The sequence below is a fragment of the Cupressus sempervirens genome, chromosome 4 (assembly GCF_028749045.1).
Source record: "Cupressus sempervirens isolate cs-2001-9-10 chromosome 4, ASM2874904v1, whole genome shotgun sequence".
In the NCBI taxonomy this organism is placed as follows: Eukaryota; Viridiplantae; Streptophyta; class Pinopsida; order Cupressales; family Cupressaceae; genus Cupressus; species Cupressus sempervirens.
The window spans coordinates 271,853,557-271,874,151 of NC_143121.1; the positions used below are offsets into that span (position 1 = coordinate 271,853,557).

At 33.9% G+C, this 20,595-nt stretch overlaps 1 pseudogene; it reads left to right on the forward strand.

The window, feature by feature from the left end:
* Positions 1–8,194: 8,194 nt before the first annotated feature.
* LOC149561068 (putative LRR receptor-like serine/threonine-protein kinase At1g67720) lies at positions 8,195–17,535 on the forward strand (annotated as a pseudogene).
* The last annotated feature ends 3,060 nt before the right edge of the window (positions 17,536–20,595 follow it).

Below are 20,595 nucleotides of genomic sequence, written 5' to 3' on the forward strand. Positions count from 1 at the left end.
ATCTTTTTGTGCATCACAAGATTATTGGATATGTTAATAGCACTTGTCTTATCACAATATCACCATGGGTTCAATAATCTCTTTCTTCATACCTTTCAACAATTGCTTGATCCACAATGTGTTTGAATAATTAACTACTACTACAACATATTTAGCTTCTATTGTAGATTGGGAAATGCAGTCTTTCTTCATGCTTGTAAATGAAATCAATCTCTTTCCTAGAAAGAAAGCACCTCTAGTTGTACTCTTTCTATCATCTAAGTTTCTAGCCCAATAGGAATCTATACAAACTTGTAGTTTAAACTTGTCAATCTTCTTATACCATAAGCCATATTCTTATATTCATTTTAGATATCTCATTATTATTTTCAAATCCATTAGAATATTCTCCTTAGGATTAGCATAGAATCTTGCAACAATTCTAATAGCTAATGCAATGTTAGTTCTATTACGAATACCATATTGCAATTTTCCAATCATTGATCTATACAATGTCTAATTTACTTTTGTAGAATCATCATGTTTTGAAAGTTTGTGTCTACTGACCATAGGTGTTCCAATTAGTCTTGAATCTTCCATTCCAAAGATCTTTAGTATCTTCTTGATATACTTTTATTATGTTATGTATATACCTCTTTTCATTTGATAAACTTCGAAACCAACGTAAAACTTTATCTCTCCAAACATTGACATCTCAAATTATTTTTTCCTTTCATTAGCAAATGATTTGCACATTAAATCATTTCCTTGAAGTATGATATCATGAACAAATATCTTAGCCAAAAGTATCCTATCCTCGTATTCAGATTTCAAATACAAATTTATATTTCCTTTAGTTGTCCCAAAACCAATTTTTATCATATATGCATGTAATATTTCATACCATACTCTAGGGGCTTGTTTCAAACCATACAGTGGTTTGTGCAACTTACATACCATGTTTCTCTTTCTAGGTTCCATAAATCCTTAGGTTGTTCAATTTTAATTTCCTCTTCCAAGATATCATTGAAAAATGCAAACTTGTCATCCATTTGATATACCTTGAATTCTTCGTAAGTAACATATGCAAGTAATGTTCTTACTCCTTCCAATCTTGCAACTCGGGTAAATTTCTCTCCATAATCAATCCATTCCCCTTGTGAATATCCCTTACAAACAATTTTTTCTTTTTTCCTTTTGACTTCACTTTTCTCATTCAACTGTTAGTCTCAAAATGGTTTTTGACACTTGAGTGCCAACATACTTAATCACTTTCTATATTGGAGCCAAGTACACCATGTATGTCGAGCCACAACATGCGCCAAGTCAGGAAAGACTTTAGGTGCCAAGTGAAGTTCAAGTGTCAAATGACTTTAGGTGCTGAGCATGATACAAGTGCCAAGTGACATTTGAGTGCCAAGTCATAGATGATTCCGAGCAATACAAAAATGCAAAAAGTGATGAGTAAGCCAGTTTAATATAAGTGTCGAGCATCAGAGATCAGTAAGTGTCGAGCAACACAGAATGCACATATGAGTTTGTAACATTACAAATTCAGATGTAAACCATTTTTTATGGCTGACAAATGATGAATCTCGAAGGATTAAAAGATAAGATCGAATCTTTTGTATTTCCCATGCAACCAACATGCAGCCAATAAGAAAAAAGGAGAAGGAATGCAACCAATTGTAAATGTGCAAAGAATGAGTAGGAAACAGAGATTCAATGTGGATCGTAGATCCATTCCTAACCCTAAGTCTTCGAATGTCTTTATAAGGAAGACAAATTCTCATTGAACCCTATGGTGAATGGACAAGGGTGTGTAAGGAAAACTAATTCTCAGAGTGAAGAGTATTAGATCATAGAGGATCAAGATCAGAAAAAGAAGATCAAGTGCCTGTATTCAGCAAATCGAAGGATTGTAAGCTATCAGGTTTATTATACCTAATACTCTCTAGCAATTGTATTAGAAAGAAAACCCTATGGTAACAGGTTAGCTTAGCAGCTATTTTGTAAATCCTATAAATAGGTGATGAAATCCTTAAACAAGGTAACACTTCTTGTAAAGTGTTTGAAATCCTTTAACCAAGTCACTATTGATATAGTGTAAAGCCTTTAATAGGGCAGACCTTTAATAGGCAGACCATCAACAGTGGTTAAACTTTATTACTGCAGTGATTTTGTGGGTATCATCCCCACCCCAGTTTTACCTTCTTATTCCTGGAGGGCTTCTGGGTTATCAAAATTTCAAGTGTTATGTGGTGATGCTTATGTATTTTACATAATTGTTTGATATGTTTATATACATGCAATCTACTTTTAGTTAAAAGTTTTAATGGTTAAAAAGGTACAGTACTTCTGATTCACCGCCCTCCCCCCCTCTCAGAAGCATTATTCCTATTTGAATATTCCAACAATAATTCAACTTGTTTCTAAATACCCTATTTGTTCCAATTACATTATTGTTCTTTTGCCTTAGTACAAATGTCCATATTTTATTCTTATCTATTAGATCAACATCCTCATTCACTACTTCAATCCAATCTTCATTCTCCAATGCATCTTTAACAATTTTTGGGTCAAACTCACATAGTAGGTTGGTATCATTCTTCAATTTATTTCTTATCATGACTCTTGAAGATTTCTCTCCAATGATTTGATCAAGTGTGTGGTTCTTTCTCACATATTTTGCTAGGAAAGGTTTAAATTTTCTTGCCCTCTATTTTGGTTCACTAGGTTCATCTTGCTTAGCTTCTATAAGAAATACCTTTTGTAACTTAGGTTCCTATGGTTGGTGTTTGGAATTCTATATCTATGACTCAACTACTATAGTCTGATGCTTGACAACTTGCTAAGGCTCGACAAAGCTTTCTTTTTATGACTTAGCAATAATTATTTGCTTCTACTACTACTACTATTGTTTATCGGTAGTCTCCATTAGTGGTTCAGATAAATTTCTTGTTTCTCCTTCATATATGTATACAAATTTTATGTACTCTTCAAGTTTTTTCTTGCATTCCACTTCATTCTTTTCTACAATTTCATCAACTCTAACATTTTCACATTCCATAGCTTTGTTAGTGTTAGTATTCAAATACTTGTATTAATTTATTTTAGTGGAATAACCTATGAATATACCTTCATCACTTTTAGCATCATGTTTTCCATTCCTTGCATCTTTTAGTATGTAACACTTGTTTCCAAATAATTCAAAATAATTGATGTTTGGTGTATATCTATACCATAGTACAAAAAGGTTTTTATTTGTACCTTTCTTAACTTGAACTCGAGTAAATGTATAGACAACACTACTTAGAGCTTCTCTCTAGTACTTTTGTGTAACACTCATTTTCATCATCAAGATTCTTGCAGAACCCATAATTGATCTCTTTCTTCTTTCAACTACCCTTATCTTTGGTGAAGTCCTTGGTGTAGATATTTATCTCTTGATTCACCCGTCATTGTAGAATGTATTGAACTCATGTGATATGAATTCACCTCCTCTATCCAATCTCAAGAATTTTAGACTTCTACACGTTTCCTTTTCATCTCTAGCCAAATACCACTTAAATTTTTCAAAATCATCATATTTTTCTTTCTAAAATTTTCATCACAAACATTATTCTAGAGAAATGATTAACAAATATAATAAAGTAGTTGTCACCAAAATAACTTTAGACTCCAATAGGTCCACCTAAATCAGTATGACCCAACTCCAAAATATCACTAGAAGAACAAGTCTTTCTCTTGAGACTAGACTTTGTCAGTTTTCCCATTTGACATTCTTTGGGCATCACTTTCTCAGTTTTTCTCAATTTTGGTAATCCTCTTACTCTTTTCATCTGACTAATGTCTACCAAAATATCAAAGTTCGCATGATGTGGCCTCTTATGCCACAACCAAACTTCTTCACATTGTGCAAATAAACATGCATCTTCATATAGGTCTAGATAGAACAAGTTACCTCTTGTTTTCTCTCCTTTTACAATTAGTTCACTAGCAGCATGATAGATTTTTTCTTTCTTGTTTTGGAACTCAACTCGGTAGACTAAATTGTTCAATTATGGTATGCTCAACAAATTATATTTTACTTCATTAACCAAATATGCATTGTCACATTTGATCTTTTCATTCAATATAATTGATCATTTACCTTTTTCATTACATGGTGCATCATTACAAAACTTAACACTACTTCCATTATGATGTTGTAGCTTTTCAAACTTACTTGTATCACCAGTCATATGATGTGAACAACCACTATCAATTATCCACCTATCATACTTACTAACATGTGAAAGAAGGGTAGTTTCTTCAATCTTTCCTTCTTCATCAAATTCATCTTTCATTGCAACATAAAGAACTTCTTTATCATGATCATTAGAATCACTTTCAGAACCATCTTCTTCAAAAATGTAGCAAGAATTCTTACCTTTTAATTTGTAGTCTTTGTACGTCAGTTGTCTCTATCATCTCTCCTTCCTCTATATCTGTTCTCTTTCCTTTCATACTTATCTTCTCTGCCAATGAACCTTGCAGCATTATGACCAACATTGTTACATGTAAAATAGATTGTAGGAAGTTTACCTTTGAATTTTCCTGTGTCTCTTGGTAGCCTTCTTTCCATTAATTCTTCTAGATCATCAAGGTCATCATCTGATTCACTATCACTATCCACATACTTACTCTTTGAATTCTTCCTTCTTTTAGATCCGCCAAGGATAAGTTGAGCCTTGAAAGTAGTTTCAATAGTAGGAAGTGTATAATTATCAAATTTTGACAACTCAAATGCAGTGAGTCTACCAACAAGACTATTTCCGATCTAACCATTACTAGGTGTACATCTCAATTCTTGTATTGTAGAAACTCTAATAACATAAATATGAAGTAACTTTAGTTATCCATACCTTTCTATCATAGTCTCTTTAGTTATGGCTCCTCTAGCACCTCTCATAGAATTCACAACTTCTTTGATTCAACCATAGTACTATGCAATAGTTTCTCCTTCTTTCATTCTCATGTCATCAAACTTGCCTCTCATACTTTTAGCTTTAGCCCTCAACACCTAGATTTGTGCCAACTTATCCCATATTTTCTTTTTTGTAGTGCAATTCTACACATCATCAAATTCAACATTACTTGGGGAAGATGCCAAATCCATCATCATTTGATTGTGCTCCTACTTCTCTTTGATGTTTTCAATTCTCATGGGCCTAGGAAATTCTATGTACTGCTTTTCCAAGTAGTAAAATGTAGAGTATCCAACTCCAGATAGATACAATCTCATCAAGCATTTCCATACTAGGAAGTTCTCCTTGTTTAGCTAAGGTACTTCTCTCTTAAGCATCTTGATCTTTTAGCTTAAGTCCCTTTTAACTTTCCTTGTAAGAAACACAGATCTCATACCAACAGTTAGAATGTTTAGAATAACTAGGAGGAGGAGGTGAGTCAATTATCCTCAGCTCCAAATGCACCAAATCTATAATTAACAACTTTAAATAGCTTAATCAAACTCATAAATCCACTCGGTCAAGATAACATTTCATTAGTAATATAAGTTATTCGCTACCTAACTCTATTTTTAGTATATGTTGACTAACATAAATATATAATAGTAAATTACATGCAACATAAAATTAACACACATATGTATGACACAAGGATTTAACGTGGAAACCCAACTTGGGAATATCCACCAAGTAACATGCTACAAATGTTTCACTCTTATGAAGTGAGTACAGTTAAGAGCCAACCCTATTAAAGGTTATAAAATACACTATTAGGTGTGACCCTATTAAAGGATTTAATCACGCTATTAGGAGTGGCTTGGTTAGAGGTCTTTAGATCATTTCATTAGAATGTCACCTTGATTAAAGGATTTACATATGATTGTTAGGTCAACCTTGATTAAAGTATTTTACTGACATAAAGATTAGAAATTAATGGCTAGGTTTATCTAGTAAAACAAAACTCACTTTAACAATTTTCAAATCTTCATTCAGCTCATTCTATGGTTCATTGACTAGGATTCATCATTTTTGCCATCTCTGATCTTTATTCTCTGATATCCTATCTTGTTGGAAACTCCTCAAGAAATCACACTCTCACCCCTTCTCATGAAGCTATGTTATTCTCCCTTTTCACAAATTATCCAGTTCAACAAACACATAAAAATTCTCTTATGTCTCCTTAAATAGAAGGTTTAATCTTTCACCACTCAAACATGATCGTACATCTTAGGACGTGATAGAATTCATTAAATCTATCCATCACTTGTCTTTTTTAAATCTTTTTATGAAACTTCTGGAAATTTCTCTTGAATCTTTTCCTTAGATCATTTTCTAAACCTAACTCGTACATTAAATATGGCAGCTCATTCATCCTTATCATTTACACATTTTAACTCTTTTATAGATTCAACTATGTCGGCCTCAAATCTTGATTCTTTTACAAACTATTATTTTTATGACAGTCGGCCTTCATTGTGTTCTTCAACTCGATCATCACTGGATTACTTGGTCATCACTAATTTTAACTTTCTCATCTTATTTTGGCTTACTTGGCAATTATTGTTACTCAGCATCCATTGCACTCAGTTACTACTGACACTCGACTTGTATTGTTGTGTTTGGTAATGCTTAAGTTTCTCAATCTTCTTCCCATCATAGTTTCTAATAGAGACATCCTATGCAAGGCTCTAAGCTTCAAATATAGGATCCCTAGCTACAACTTCTGAGCCCGATTACCTATAATGAGCCATTCACCTAGGGTTTCTATCCTACTCAAGAAATTTCAATACAAGCATCCATTCAAACACAACTAGGCCCTTGATCAGCTTGAACAATCAAAAATACATACTTGTATGGGAAATAACTTGGTGAGCCATCCAAAATATCAAATCAACATAGTAGTGAGGCAAGTAATTATGAAGCGGTGCATTCATCATTTATAACTGCACTTTTGACCATGATTGTTGCACTTTGATTATTTATGTCCATATATCAAGAAGCATGGAAAATATTCCTTTTATAATTGTGCATCTGTAAATTCTCAACTAGTGCCTAACATTCATCTATTAGAATTGTTCATATATTAAGCAGATCAATGCATTTATAAAGCAATGCATTCACATAGTAGAATAGCACATATGTTTTGCAAATCTATACATTTGTTTAAGCATCACATTTATCAAGAAGTGCAATCCATTTAAGTATACAAGTCAACAACGATGATTATATGCAGGGCTATATATATGTTTCGTATACTTGCGCATATGTAAAGTCAATCCCTTTTCAAGGAATTCAACCTCTATCATATCTCCAATCTCTATCATAAGCATAGATCAAGTATCTCATAATAAATCTCAAAGCATGTCACAAGGGTGGCATTACAATGTTTAGAATTGGGTCTTTTATGACTAGCCCCATGGTCAATTAGGTGCCCTACTCCAATCTAGGAGTGTTGGAATAGGCACAGGAGTAGGTACTATAGGAGTGGCTATACAACCTAAAAAATATCCCTAAAATAAGTATTTTGTAAATTTATTAATTAATTTAAAAGTTGCATAACAATAGTTTTTTTACTTTTAAATTAATTGATAAATTTAAAAAATGGTTAAGTGAAGTGCATTTCCTCGATCATATAGCTCTCTCTTATTCTACTTATGTTTAGATCAAATTTGATCTCCCAATCAAACAAATATTTTTAAAAATAGAACTTATGATATATTTAATGAAGTGGTATACCATTAAACAATATGTTTGACTAAAAACTATACATTTGATTTCTAATATTCAAAATAACAATAAAAATAAAAACTCTTATTTATCCATGTATTATTAAACAATATGTTTGACCAAAACCATACATTTTAGAGTAAATAATGATGGAAGTTAAATGAGCTCTTGTGTACTGTTCTTCGAATCATACCCCACTTGTTTTCTAGCAATTATTGTCACTTGGAAATAAAATGGAATCTTCTCCTACGTCTTGGAGGCAATTTCCAATTTTCACCCAACAAGGAATAAAACGATAACTGTTCTCTCATTTATAGACCTCACTCTATCAACCTGGAAAGCAAGAAATTTTCTTTGAAACTATCTTCGTAAGAGTAAAATTATTTTTGTTGAACTATTATGTGTTCAACCTGACATCGATTTTTTTTTAAATGTTTTTAACGAGAAATTTGTTTCTCCAAATTGAGGAGGTCCGAATGATGGTGAGTATGGAATTAACAAGCCGCGTGTGCTTGCTGCTCATCGCATCGTTCATTGGATTATTGAGTTTCGCAGAGTCAGATCCAGACGGTAGTCCCCTTTTCTCACTTCTCCATATTTCACACACTCAAATAGTACAGATGCTTATAATTCTGTGCAGGTTTTCTTAACATCAGATGTGGCGCCAATGGTAATGTCACAGATGATAACTCTCAACACTGGATTTCTGATTCGCCTTTCATTAAAGGGGATCGCAACGTTTCTATGGTGCACTCAGATGATACCCGCTACGTGCAATATTTGACATTGTCCTATTTTCCGGATCTGTCTGAAGAAATATTGCTACATGATCCCTGTGAAGCCCCAACAGAATTATCTGGTAAGGGCATCTTTCGCTCCTGATTCCACGGTTCCTTGGGCAAGATTCATCGATTTACTTATCGAGGGAATTAAATGGAGGAGTCTCAACTTATCTGACTTAGACAATGAAACATTTTATGATTACGAGATCATCTTGGCCGCCAAAAGTGAGAATCTGGGTTTATGCCTCGCTCACAATGCTCAGACAGAACAAAATCGTTTTGTGTTCATTTCAAGCATTGAGCTGCGCCCACTCGAATCATCCATGTATAGCTCAACGGATTTGCAAAAGCAAGCCTTGAGTTTGGTAGATTAGCACATCTTCTAACTTAAAGTAAGTGTTTTTAAAAAAAATGTTTACAATAAGATGGCATCTTTAACAGGCATAAGGAAGATATTAAGTTTCAAAAAAAAGTAAATTTTGACTATTTAACACTTCTACTCTAAGAATCAAGCCTTAGTGTGATGTTTATGTGTGGGCCCTTAAACATCATATACTAATAGAAAAATTAAGCTTCTAAAAATAAGTAAACTTTGATTATTTAACACTTTTAGCCAGCTAGGCTTATTTGGCACACTAGAAGAGTTGAATAATAGTGGCTTCCAATGGGCCCAGCCACTCTTAGCCAATAGCTTGGGACCACTATTATGCATTGGGGGTAGGGTATTGGCTAATAGTGGTTGAGTCCATTGGAAGACACTATTATTCAACGCATCCATGTGTCGGATAAGTCGCTCGCTTTTAGCCTAAGATTCAAGCCTTGGTGTGTGATTTTTAAGTCCTCCACCCTAAAACATCACATGAAAAATTAATCTTGAAAAAATAAACGAGGAAGGATTTTGGCCGTCCCCTGAGTCGTCCCCTTTTTGACAAATTCGGAAACATCTCTGAAATGACCAATTTCTTTGGCAAGAAACTTGGGGATGGCTAGTAGTACCGGAGAAAGTTTTGTCATTCCCTATCTGTCCCTAAGCCAATCTGATAAAGGCAAAACACCTAGAAAAAATTATTATTTTTCTAATTTTTGTTATACGCGTGACCTCTAGTCGTCTTAAAGACATAATAAAAATATGCAACCCATATTTGGTACATTAAAACACTAACTCTTCTAATCATTTTTAGATTTGACATATTTGCTAAGAGGAAGAAGAAAAACATAAGAGCAATAGCAGCAGTGAGAAAATATTGTGTTTAGTGAAGAAAACTTGCATTTAGTATTTACTAACTATTTTAGTTGGCTTCTCTCTATTTCATTCTAATTTCATCATGATACTTGGAGCTTTTAGACATTTTGATTTTTGCTATATATGTATGTGATATTGTTATAATAAAAGTACTTAGTATTTGTCATTTGATAATATTTCATGTATTGATCTTCTAAAATGTCTATGGTAAATGGTTTATCAATGTTATGATATGCATATTTGAATTCTGACTATATAAAAAAAAAATTCCTACGTTTTTAATCGTTGTTTCCTTAGATCCCATCCTCTAAATTTTGACTTTGATCCATAAAAGTCCCCGTCCCATAAATGTCCCCGTCCCATAAAAGTCCCCGTCCAGGTGGAGCATACAAAATGGGTCAATCGCCTTAGTGTATGATGTTCCTTAAACACATACTAATAGAAAAAATAATCTTGAAAATATAAATTAATTTTTACTATTTAACATTTTAATTTAGAAATGAAACTTTCGTATATGTTCTTAAACGTTAGTACATAATATTTAAACCATACATACCTTAGATGATGCATTATTCAAATTCCAACCGGTGAATGGTAGCCATGTTTGAACTTGTCTAACTCAAAGCTGAACTGTGATGGCAATATGAATAAGCAGGTTCTCAGACGATCCATTTGACCGCAAGTGGTCACCGATTGTAGCTGCTGGCGAGTCAGAGGACATTGCCGTTGAGGATGGGTGGATAAAATATTTAGGGAGCGAACTAGTGAACAAACCGCCAGTGGCTGTTTTAAGAACTGCTATTGCAGTGAACAAAGATTTAGACGCATTTGTGCCACTCTCTAGTGATCCAGGAGATTACTATTTTGCGCTGTATTTCTGCAACCTCAACCAGACAAACCTCACTCAGAAATTTACTGCTTATATAAACGGGGCCCAATCATCAGATTTCATACAACTTAATCTTTTGCAATGTTGGCAAGCTGACTATGATTTAAAACTTGTGACTTCCGATCCCATTAACATAACATTGAAACCCAATTCTCAATCGGAGTTGGAACCATTCATCAATGGAGCAGAAATGTACATGAAATTGGATGTGAAGACAACCACATATTCAGGAGATGGTAATTTCTGTTTATTTGTTCTGAGTGATATTTATTTTTTTTTTATTTTTTTTTTTGTAAGAATTTGATGAATTTGTTGATCAGGACAAAATTCTTTATTGTAATTTTTTCTGTCTTAATAAATGTTTTCTCCTCTTTTTTAAAATTTGGTGAATCTAGCTGTTGCAATCAGAAATAGCAGAGGCAATAAATGTTCCAAACGACTGGACAGGAGGAGTTCTGTGTTTGCCAGCTGGTTATCAATCAACGGGGATAACCTGCAGCCAAGATGATCCTCCCAGAGTCATCATCATGTAAACTACCTTGTATTTTTACAATTCACTGGAACATGTACCTTACTATTAATTTCTATAATGATTGGAAGTACCTTGTTTCTTTTTGTAGAGATCTAACAAGCATGAATCTGGAAGGCACAATACCTTCAAATATAGCGGACTTAACAGCACTACAACAGCTGGTAAGACTTTGCATGGGATGGGGTTATACGGGTACTTTGGGTATTGGTATGAGTACGCCTTTTTCAAAAATAGGGGAATTTTAGTTGTTAGTAGTGATACAGTTTGGAGATGTAATGTATTGTTTTTAGTTTTATGTTTGTAATATATGTGTAATAATAATATATGTTAAATGTTTAGATGTATAACAGAGAAGGTAGACTTTAAACAAGAACAAGAAAATCAAAAATCATATAGCAATGACATATTGCAAATGATAATATTCTGACTTAAACAATGGTAAAGTTTACTGGCAATCACTGTTATACAAGAGTTTCAAACTGATTATGTATTGAATTAAATTTGATAAACAACAAGCTAATATGCTAACAAAAAACTCTAACAAATAGTACAATTCTTAATCAACATCTTTAACTATGATGCTGTGCTGTCCACTGGGTACCTAGTACTTAACTATATATACCCAAATACATATACCTGAATACTTACATACATACATAGACATTCTAAGAATTTGAATATGGATACCCATGCAAACTTGCCGTTCACTAACTTCCTTTTTAGTCAGAAGGCTAATCGATCTTTTGATACAAATAATTGTGGTTTATATAATGTTGCTAACTCTATGCTTTCGGTTATAGTTGCTAGGAAACAATAAGTTTTCCGGCCATATTCCAGACCTGAGCTCTTTGAACAACCTCACAATATTGTAAGACACCTCTGAAATACCTTGTGTGAATGAGAGAACCAAATTATCTGTATCTTTGCTAATATTTTATGTTGGCCTCACAAAGGCAACTGCAGAATAATCAACTTACCGGAGAAATTCCAAAATCATTGGAGAAGCTTCAAAAGCTAAATCAACTGTATGGTTACCAGCTACTCTATCTAATTTCATCCTCGCTTTTCATTATATAACTGATATAGCTTAGCGCTATTAAATAGGTGTTCTTATAGAGCTTTTTCGGTTTATTGAAAAGATTTTTATAGGATAATAAATTGGAGGGAACAGTCTCAAAAGGATTAGTGAGAACCAACTTGGAAATTCGGTATACCAATTTTCTTTCCTCATCATCAATGCAATAGATGTTTTATGTTCTTGTATGTTATCTTCCAAAAGGAGACTGAATTGTTAATATCTCATATACATTCTTATTGTGAACTGTACATTCAGCGTTGATCCCCAAAATGCTAGTCCGGCAGGCAGCCACAAAAATAAAGGCTGGGTGATCGGACTTCCAATTGGGTGCTCGGTGTTGTTAGTTTTAGTCATCTTCTCTGGAATTTTTTCGTGGAGGCACAAACACCTTTTTCACCCATTTCCGACCACAAATGTTTCTCCAACTCCATCAGAAAAACACGTAATTGCAGGTGCTTTTGCAATTTGTGGTCTGCTAAAAAAAACATGCATAGAAATGCTTTTCTCTTCTTCTTTTCCCCTGCTCGGGACCTTTATAGAGAGCGTAATTTTTCTTTATTTGTTCCTGCTCAGATGAGGAAAATGAAAACGATTATCACAGGCTTTCTGTAGAATACACAGAGGAAGATATTAAAACTTCCACCAATAACTATTCCACTTTCATTGGTAAGGGAATCTTTGGATCCGTATTTTAAGGCATACTTTCAGGATATGAGGTCGCAGTCAAAATACACAAGACTGATTCTAATCAAGGCCAAAAAGAATTCCAGAATGAGGTTAGTATTCCTACATAGATTCAACAACAAATTTTCTATGAAGATTGCCATTATTTTCCCTTCAGTACCAATTTCTCTTTTAACAAGTGTTATCCGTGGTTTTAGGTAGCTATCCTGTCAAGAATATATCACAAGAATCTTTTAAATCTTATTGGGTATTGCCATCAACCCATTATGGCATTGGTCTATGAGTACATGCCATGTGGAACATTGATTGATCATCTATATGGTATTTCACTTTACATTGTGATGTTGTTAACTGTATAATTTTTTGAAATAAATTTAATTATGTGTGATTTATGAGTAGTAATGGGATGGGTGATCTCTAGTGAAGTTCTGGTGTTCCACCTCTGTGACCATCATCTAAAAGCAATGAGTGTTAAGTATATCATTTATTTTGAGAAGAGATGAGTTCATGTGAACTAGTACTCATGAAATACAAAGTAATGAGTTAGATAAACAAATTAGAAAATTGAATTCTAGTAATATCACAATTTGACTTACTATGAAAAACATCTATTGCTTATAAATTTTCTTTTCTATTTGAAGGCATGGCCAAATTGGAAAGTCCACTTGATTGGCTTACGAGATTGAATATTGCTAGACAGGCTACAGATGGTAAGGTGTTTGTGGTTGCAGCAATTACTTTATATTTAATCCTTTTTAATAAATGGGAAAAACCAAACATTATGTAGGTTTGCTCTACCTTCATCAGAGTTGCTATCCTCCAATCATACACAGAGATATAAAGTGCAGTAATATGCTACTGGATAACAAAATGCTTGCCATGCTAGCTGACTTTGGCCTATCAAAATTGATAGAGAGCTCTGATGGTTATATACCAACTGAAGTGAAAGGGACATTGGGTTATCTTGATCCTGAGTATTTCACATAACAACATTATATTTGATAAGTAGGAGATAATTTCCACAGCAAGTCAAATTGTGATATTGCTATCAAGATTTAACTATGTAATTTTGAGTCAAACTCATTGACCCATGTTTCATGAGTAGTGATTCAACATGAATCCATCTCTCATGAGAATAAATGGAACACTTAGCACTCATTGGATCTAGGTGTTGCTCACAGGGGTGAAGCACCGGGATTTCCCAGGAGATCATCCATCCCAATACTACTCCAGCCCGAGCGCACTTAACTACAAAGTTTCCTCCATAGTTAAACCCAAAGCTTGCAACCCCATTTGTAAAACGTTCACCAAGTGTTGTGCCTTATGAACCATTCATTAGAAAGCCCCTTAAGCTCATTAATTGATAAGTAGCAGATAATTTACACAAGAAGTGAAATTGTGATATTGCTATAAGGATTTAACTATGTGATTTTGAGTCAAACTCATTGACCCATGTTTCATGAGTAGTGATTCAACATGAATCCATCTCTCATGAGAATAAATGGAACACCTAAAACTCATTGGATCTAGGTGATGCTCACAGGGGTGAAGCATCGAGACTTCTCGGGAGGTCACCCATCCCAGTATTACTCTAGCCTGAGCGTGCTTAACTACGGAGTTTCCTCCATAGTTAAACCCAAAGCTTGCAACCCCACTAGCAAAACCTTCACCAGGTGTTGTGCCTTATGAACCATTCATTAGAAAGTCCCTTAAGCTCATCAATTGATAAGTAGGAGATAATTTCCACAACAAGTCAAATTGTGATATTGCTATCAGGATTTAACTATATGGTTTTGAGTCAAACTCATTGACCCATGTTTTTGCGAAACCTTCACCAAGTGTTGTGCCTTATGAACCATTCATTAAAAAGCCCCTTAAGCTCATTAATTGATAAGTAGGAGATAATTTTCATAAGTAGTTAAATTGTGATATTGCTATCAGGATTTAACTATGTGATTTTGAATCAAACTCATTGACCCATGTTTCATGAGTAGTGATTCAACATGAATCTATCTCTCATGAGAATAAATGGAACACTTAGCACTCATTGGATCTAGGTGATGCTCACAGGGGTGAAGCACCAGGACTTCTTGTGAGGTCACCCATCCTAGTACTACTCCAGCCTGAGTGCACTTAACTATGGAGTTTCCTCCATAGTTAAACCCAAAGCTTGGAAACACATTTGCAAAACCTTCAACAGGTGTTGTTCCTTATGAACCACTCATTAGAACGCTCCTTAAGCTCATCAATTGATAAGTAGGAGATAATTTCCACAGCAACTCAAATTGTGATATTGCTATCAGGATTTAACTATGTGATTTTGAGTTAGACTCATTGACCCATGTTTCATGAGTAGTAATTCAACATGAATCCATCTCTAATGAGAATAAGTGGAACACTTAGCATTCATTGGATCTAGGTGATTCTAACAGGGGTGAAGCGTTGGGACTTCCTAGGAGGTCACCCATCCCAATACTACTCCAGCCCGAGCGCGCTTCACTATGGAGTTCCCTCCATAGTTAAACCCAAAGCTTGCAACCCCATTTGCAAAACCTTCACCAAGTGTTGTGTCTTATGAACCATTCATTAGAAAGCCCCTTAAGCTTATAAATTGATAAATAGGAGATAATTTCCAAAGCAAGTCAAATTGTGATATTGCTATCAAGATTTAACTATGTGATTTTGAGTCAAACTTATTGACCCATGTTTCATGAGCAGTGATTCAACATTAATCCATCTCTCATGAGAATAAATGGAACACTTAACACTCATTGGATCTAGGTGATTCTCACAAGGGTGAAGCACTGGGACTTCCCGGGAGGTCACCCATCCCAGTACTACTCCAGCCTAAGTGCGCTTCACTATGGAGTTCCCTCCATAGTTAAACCCAAAGCTTGCAACCCCATTTGCCAAACCTTAACCAAGTGTTGTGCCTTATGAACCATTCATTAGAAAGCCCCTTAAGCTCATCAATCAATAAGTAGGAAATAATTTTCACAGCAAGTCAAATTGTGATATTGCTATTAGGATTTAACTATGTGATTTTGAGTCAAACTCATTGACGCATGTTTCATGAGTAGTGATTCAACATGAATCCATCTCTCATGAGAATAAATGGAACACTTAGCACTCATTGGATCTAGGTGATGCTCATAGGGGTGAAGCACTGGGACTTCCCGGGACGTCACCCATCCCAGTACTACTCCAGCCTAAGCGCACTTAACTATGGAGTTTCCTCCATAGTTAAACCCAAAGCTTCCTTCACCAAGTGTTGTGCCTTATGCACCATTCATTAGAAAGCCCCTTAGGCTCATCAATTGATAAGTAGGAGATAATTTCCACACCAAGTCAAATTGTGATATTGCTATTAGGATTTAACTATGTGATTTTGAGTCAAACTCATTGACCCATATTTCATGAGTAGTGATTCAACATGAATCCATCTCTCATTAGAATAAATGGAACACTTAGCACTCATTGGATCTAGGTGATGCTCACAGGGATGAAGCACCGAGACTTCCTAGGAGGTCAGACATCCTAGTATTACTCTAGCTTGAGCGTGCTTAACTACGAAGTTTCCTCCATAGTTAAACCCAATGCTTGCAAGCCCATTTGAAAAACCTTCACCAAGTGTTGTGCCTTATGAACCATTCATTAGAAAGCCCCTTAAGCTCATCAATTGATAAGTAGGAGATAATTTCCACAGCAAGTCAAATTGTGATATTGCTATCAAGATTTAACTATGTGATTTTGAGTCAAACTCATTGACCCATGTTTCATGAGTAGTGATTCAACTTGAATCCATCTCTCATGAGAAAACTTCATAGTTAATCACGCTCGTGCTGGAGTAGTGCTGGGATGGGTGACCTCCTAGGAAATCTCAGTGCTTCACCCCTATGAGCATCACCTAGATCCAATGAGTGCTAAGTGTTCCATTTATTCTCATGAGAGATGGATTCATGTTGAATCACTTCTCATGAAACATGGGTCAATGAGTTTGACTCAAAATCACATAGTTAAATCCTAATAACAATATCACAACATTATATTTTATTTTTCTTGTGTATTAACATAGCTTAATGAGTGCATTTTTCATCTAATTAAAAATTTTGGGAACAAATAACTAATAGATTACAATGTGGATGGTATTGTAGATACTTTGCAACATCATCACTAAATGATAAGAGCGACGTCTATAGTTTTGGGGTGGTTTTACTAGAGATTATCTCTGGAGTATCACCCAAGGATGGATTAGTACAATTGGTAATCCAATTAATTATAGACAAATTTAGTGATTTCAATCATTTTGGATGTTTTCATCAACAACGTATTGAAAAAATCATTGTATCAGGCACACAATATGCTTGTATGTGGTAAAATAGATGAGCTTATGGATCCTTCATTGGGTGGTCGATATAATGTAGAATCAGCTTGGAAAGTAGCAGAGATAGCTTACATGTGCATGGAAATGGAGTCAACAAAAAGACCCAAAATGAGTGTGGTGGTTAAAGATTTGGAAGATGCAGTGACACTTTCATGTGGTAATAACAATTATTTTTCTTCACATACCATTGCCTCTTTTAATACCAGTTAGATGCCCAACCTTAGATAATAAGATCTTATAGTACCTATTTTGTCTACTTTGTAAAATCTCTAATTTCTCCAAACAAAAATTTTATGCATGTTTCTAGATAGGGATAGAAATATTAATAATATTAAATATTTGTGTAGTCAATTTGAAATCTAGAAAGATTTGTAATTTCTAAAATTACTTATGTAATTTTTTTTGATGTATATGAAGACCTCTATCTAAAGAGTCATCATGTAAGAATTTAGTAGTGGATGATGAGGTTGATCTATAAATCATTAGTATATTATGAATATTGTATTTTCATTTCAAGGAATTGTATTGTTTATTGCCATTTGATTGATGAGAAGAATGAGGTTTTAGAGTACATACAAAAGAAAGATAATTAGTTATTCGTGTGTTTGAATCATTTGTAGTTTATATCTTTGTATCTATGTTTGTTTTTCTATCCACCATAACATGATAATAGCCCAATTGAGATTAGCTAGGCTATACATTTTTAGGAATAGGGAATATACTTACACAAGTTTGCATAATCACAAGTTGTTGTCTGATAACCTTGGATAGGTACTAGTGTAAAGCTTTAAACTTCCACTTATGCGAACTTGTCAACTATGTTTTAATAATTATTGATCAAGGCATCAAGAATATTTGCAGTTAGCTTATAACATCTTCCCACTTTCCGCTAAAAGAACAACTTTTTTTTGTATTTATATGTTTTCTATAGAATTTCTTAAATTAAATTTATTTACATTTATTTCAAATATGTGATGTACGAATAAGAAAATTCAACCAAGGATAACTTTAGTGGTGAATATTCACCAATTGGTGAATTTACTTGTTCGGGACCCCAAATTTGGTGAAAAAATGTGTACTTTTAGGATGGCCATGATGTCCACACTTTACAAAAATTGGGTCCCATGCATAGGCCAACTTCCTATAGTAATACAAAATCATTTATGTTTTACTGGAAACTTTTCCAATAGAACCTAATCTTTCGACATAGTAAAATAAATATTTTTTCCTATAATTTCTAAAGCATGTTGCAATCAACAACCATATTTGCCAATATCTGGTCAATATTTATGGTTAGGGAAAAATTTCAGCACATATAGTTTAAATACTTGTCTCTATTCCAAAGACTTTATATGGAACCTTTTTTCCATTTAAACTTTGGCTTGAAATACATTTAAAAATGGACACTTGTCTCTATCTCAAAGACATTAAACAAAACCTTGTGTCCATTAATATTTTGGTCTAAAATAGAATTTAAGCTATTGATATAGGGTCATTCAATGGCTACAAAAACTTAGGCTGGTATATATATTAGATGATATAAAAGTAAGGCACATGTCTTTATTTCAGGGACTCTCTCTAAAACTTGGTGTCTTTCAAAAATTTTCTTGAAATAAGATTTATGCCATTTATTTAGAATCATCCAATAGTTATTAAAAATAGGGTTTCTATATGTTAGATGATATAAAATTAACTCAAGTGACCTCAGTAAAATATTAAAAATCATTTGAGCTTTCAAAGGTGTTTCCCCTAAAAACCCTTGCTGAGGCATTGCCCCTCGACCTTGCCCTATACTATGAAATAGAGGGCACCACCAGGAGTGCACCTGAACCCTACAAGGGATGTTTTCCCTTAACTTTGTCTTTGGATTATTTTCCCTAAATCCCCATTCGATAACTTGGAGAGATTTTGTAGCAATAAAAGTAGGGAAGTTTTGACCTTCAACTCTAATAATTAATTAGACTCTATAATGAAAGATTCGCCGATATTTTATAGAATTTTCATATGGTTGAATAACAATCATGAATACAAATAATATTTCTTCCTTTCAAATAAAAAACTTTGCTAGTACACTTTTTTTTTTCTGTCCAAAATATTGTAGGATTTACTAGGATTTTACACTTTTTCTAGGGAGGGGGTTTCTTAAAGTTTTCCCAAAATTCAACCATGTTAAGATATTGTGTGAATCAAGAAGGGTAGCATACTAATGCTTTTAAAAGATCATAAATTATAATAAATTGTTTCTCCAATATTTAAACATTTAAAAATAACAAACCATCATGTTATATCTCCAATAAAATTGAATCAAATATCAACCTTAGGAAATCTTTGAATAAAATTAAATGTATAAATTTCACTATTTTCATGGTTTCATTTATTATCTTACTTATAAGGTAGATCTACCTGCAAGGAACAATAGATGTAGGTTAGATTCTTTGTTTATGAAGATAAATGGCTTGGGATATGTTGGTGTTTTGAAATGCTATGGTTTCAAATTACCCCGATGAGAACAAGATACATCTAGGGGTAACTACTTCCCATCTTCAACATACTCTTTTAGACACTGGACCAACTATAAGGCCAAACCCTTCTTCTACTTCAGGCTCTACAAAACCTAGGTGGGTATACCTCATATTCACTTATATGGTACCAGTGCTAAAGTATACACTTAAATCTTGACAAAGCAGATAAATCCCTTAATCTTCTAACACTTATCCATAGATCTCAGACATGAAATAACTAATAACATGGCCAAAGAAATTGCTAAGCTAAGTGAAAAACATTTGATTAATGATGTTGATTTCAGCAAAACCCCAAATATATAGCAGTAAGAACAAATTGATCCTATAGCCGATCAGTGCCTTATCCATTGGACATAAACTAAGCCAAAACATGCACATGAATACCTATGATATACTCATCTATTTAGATATCTAATTTATCCATTCACCTTGTAAATAGACATCTATCTTCATAAAAACTCTCACTACTTACTGAATATCCTCCAAGTGAAACCTACAACCCTATCAAGATAAATAAGCATTTACTTGGCTCTTTGTTCCAATAGAAAACTTATCTAGACATACAACCTTAAGGGATTTCAAATGAGTTTAAGCTCTTTGTTCTTAAACACAAACCATTGCAAACAATAGAGGAAGGAGACAAGAATCAGAATGAAACTAAAGAGATTCTTGCTCAATTGTATACATATCTTTGAAACTATAAATTCATATGCATGAAATTAAAACATAGAAATGCCTAACAGATCGGAACTAGCTATATTATCTT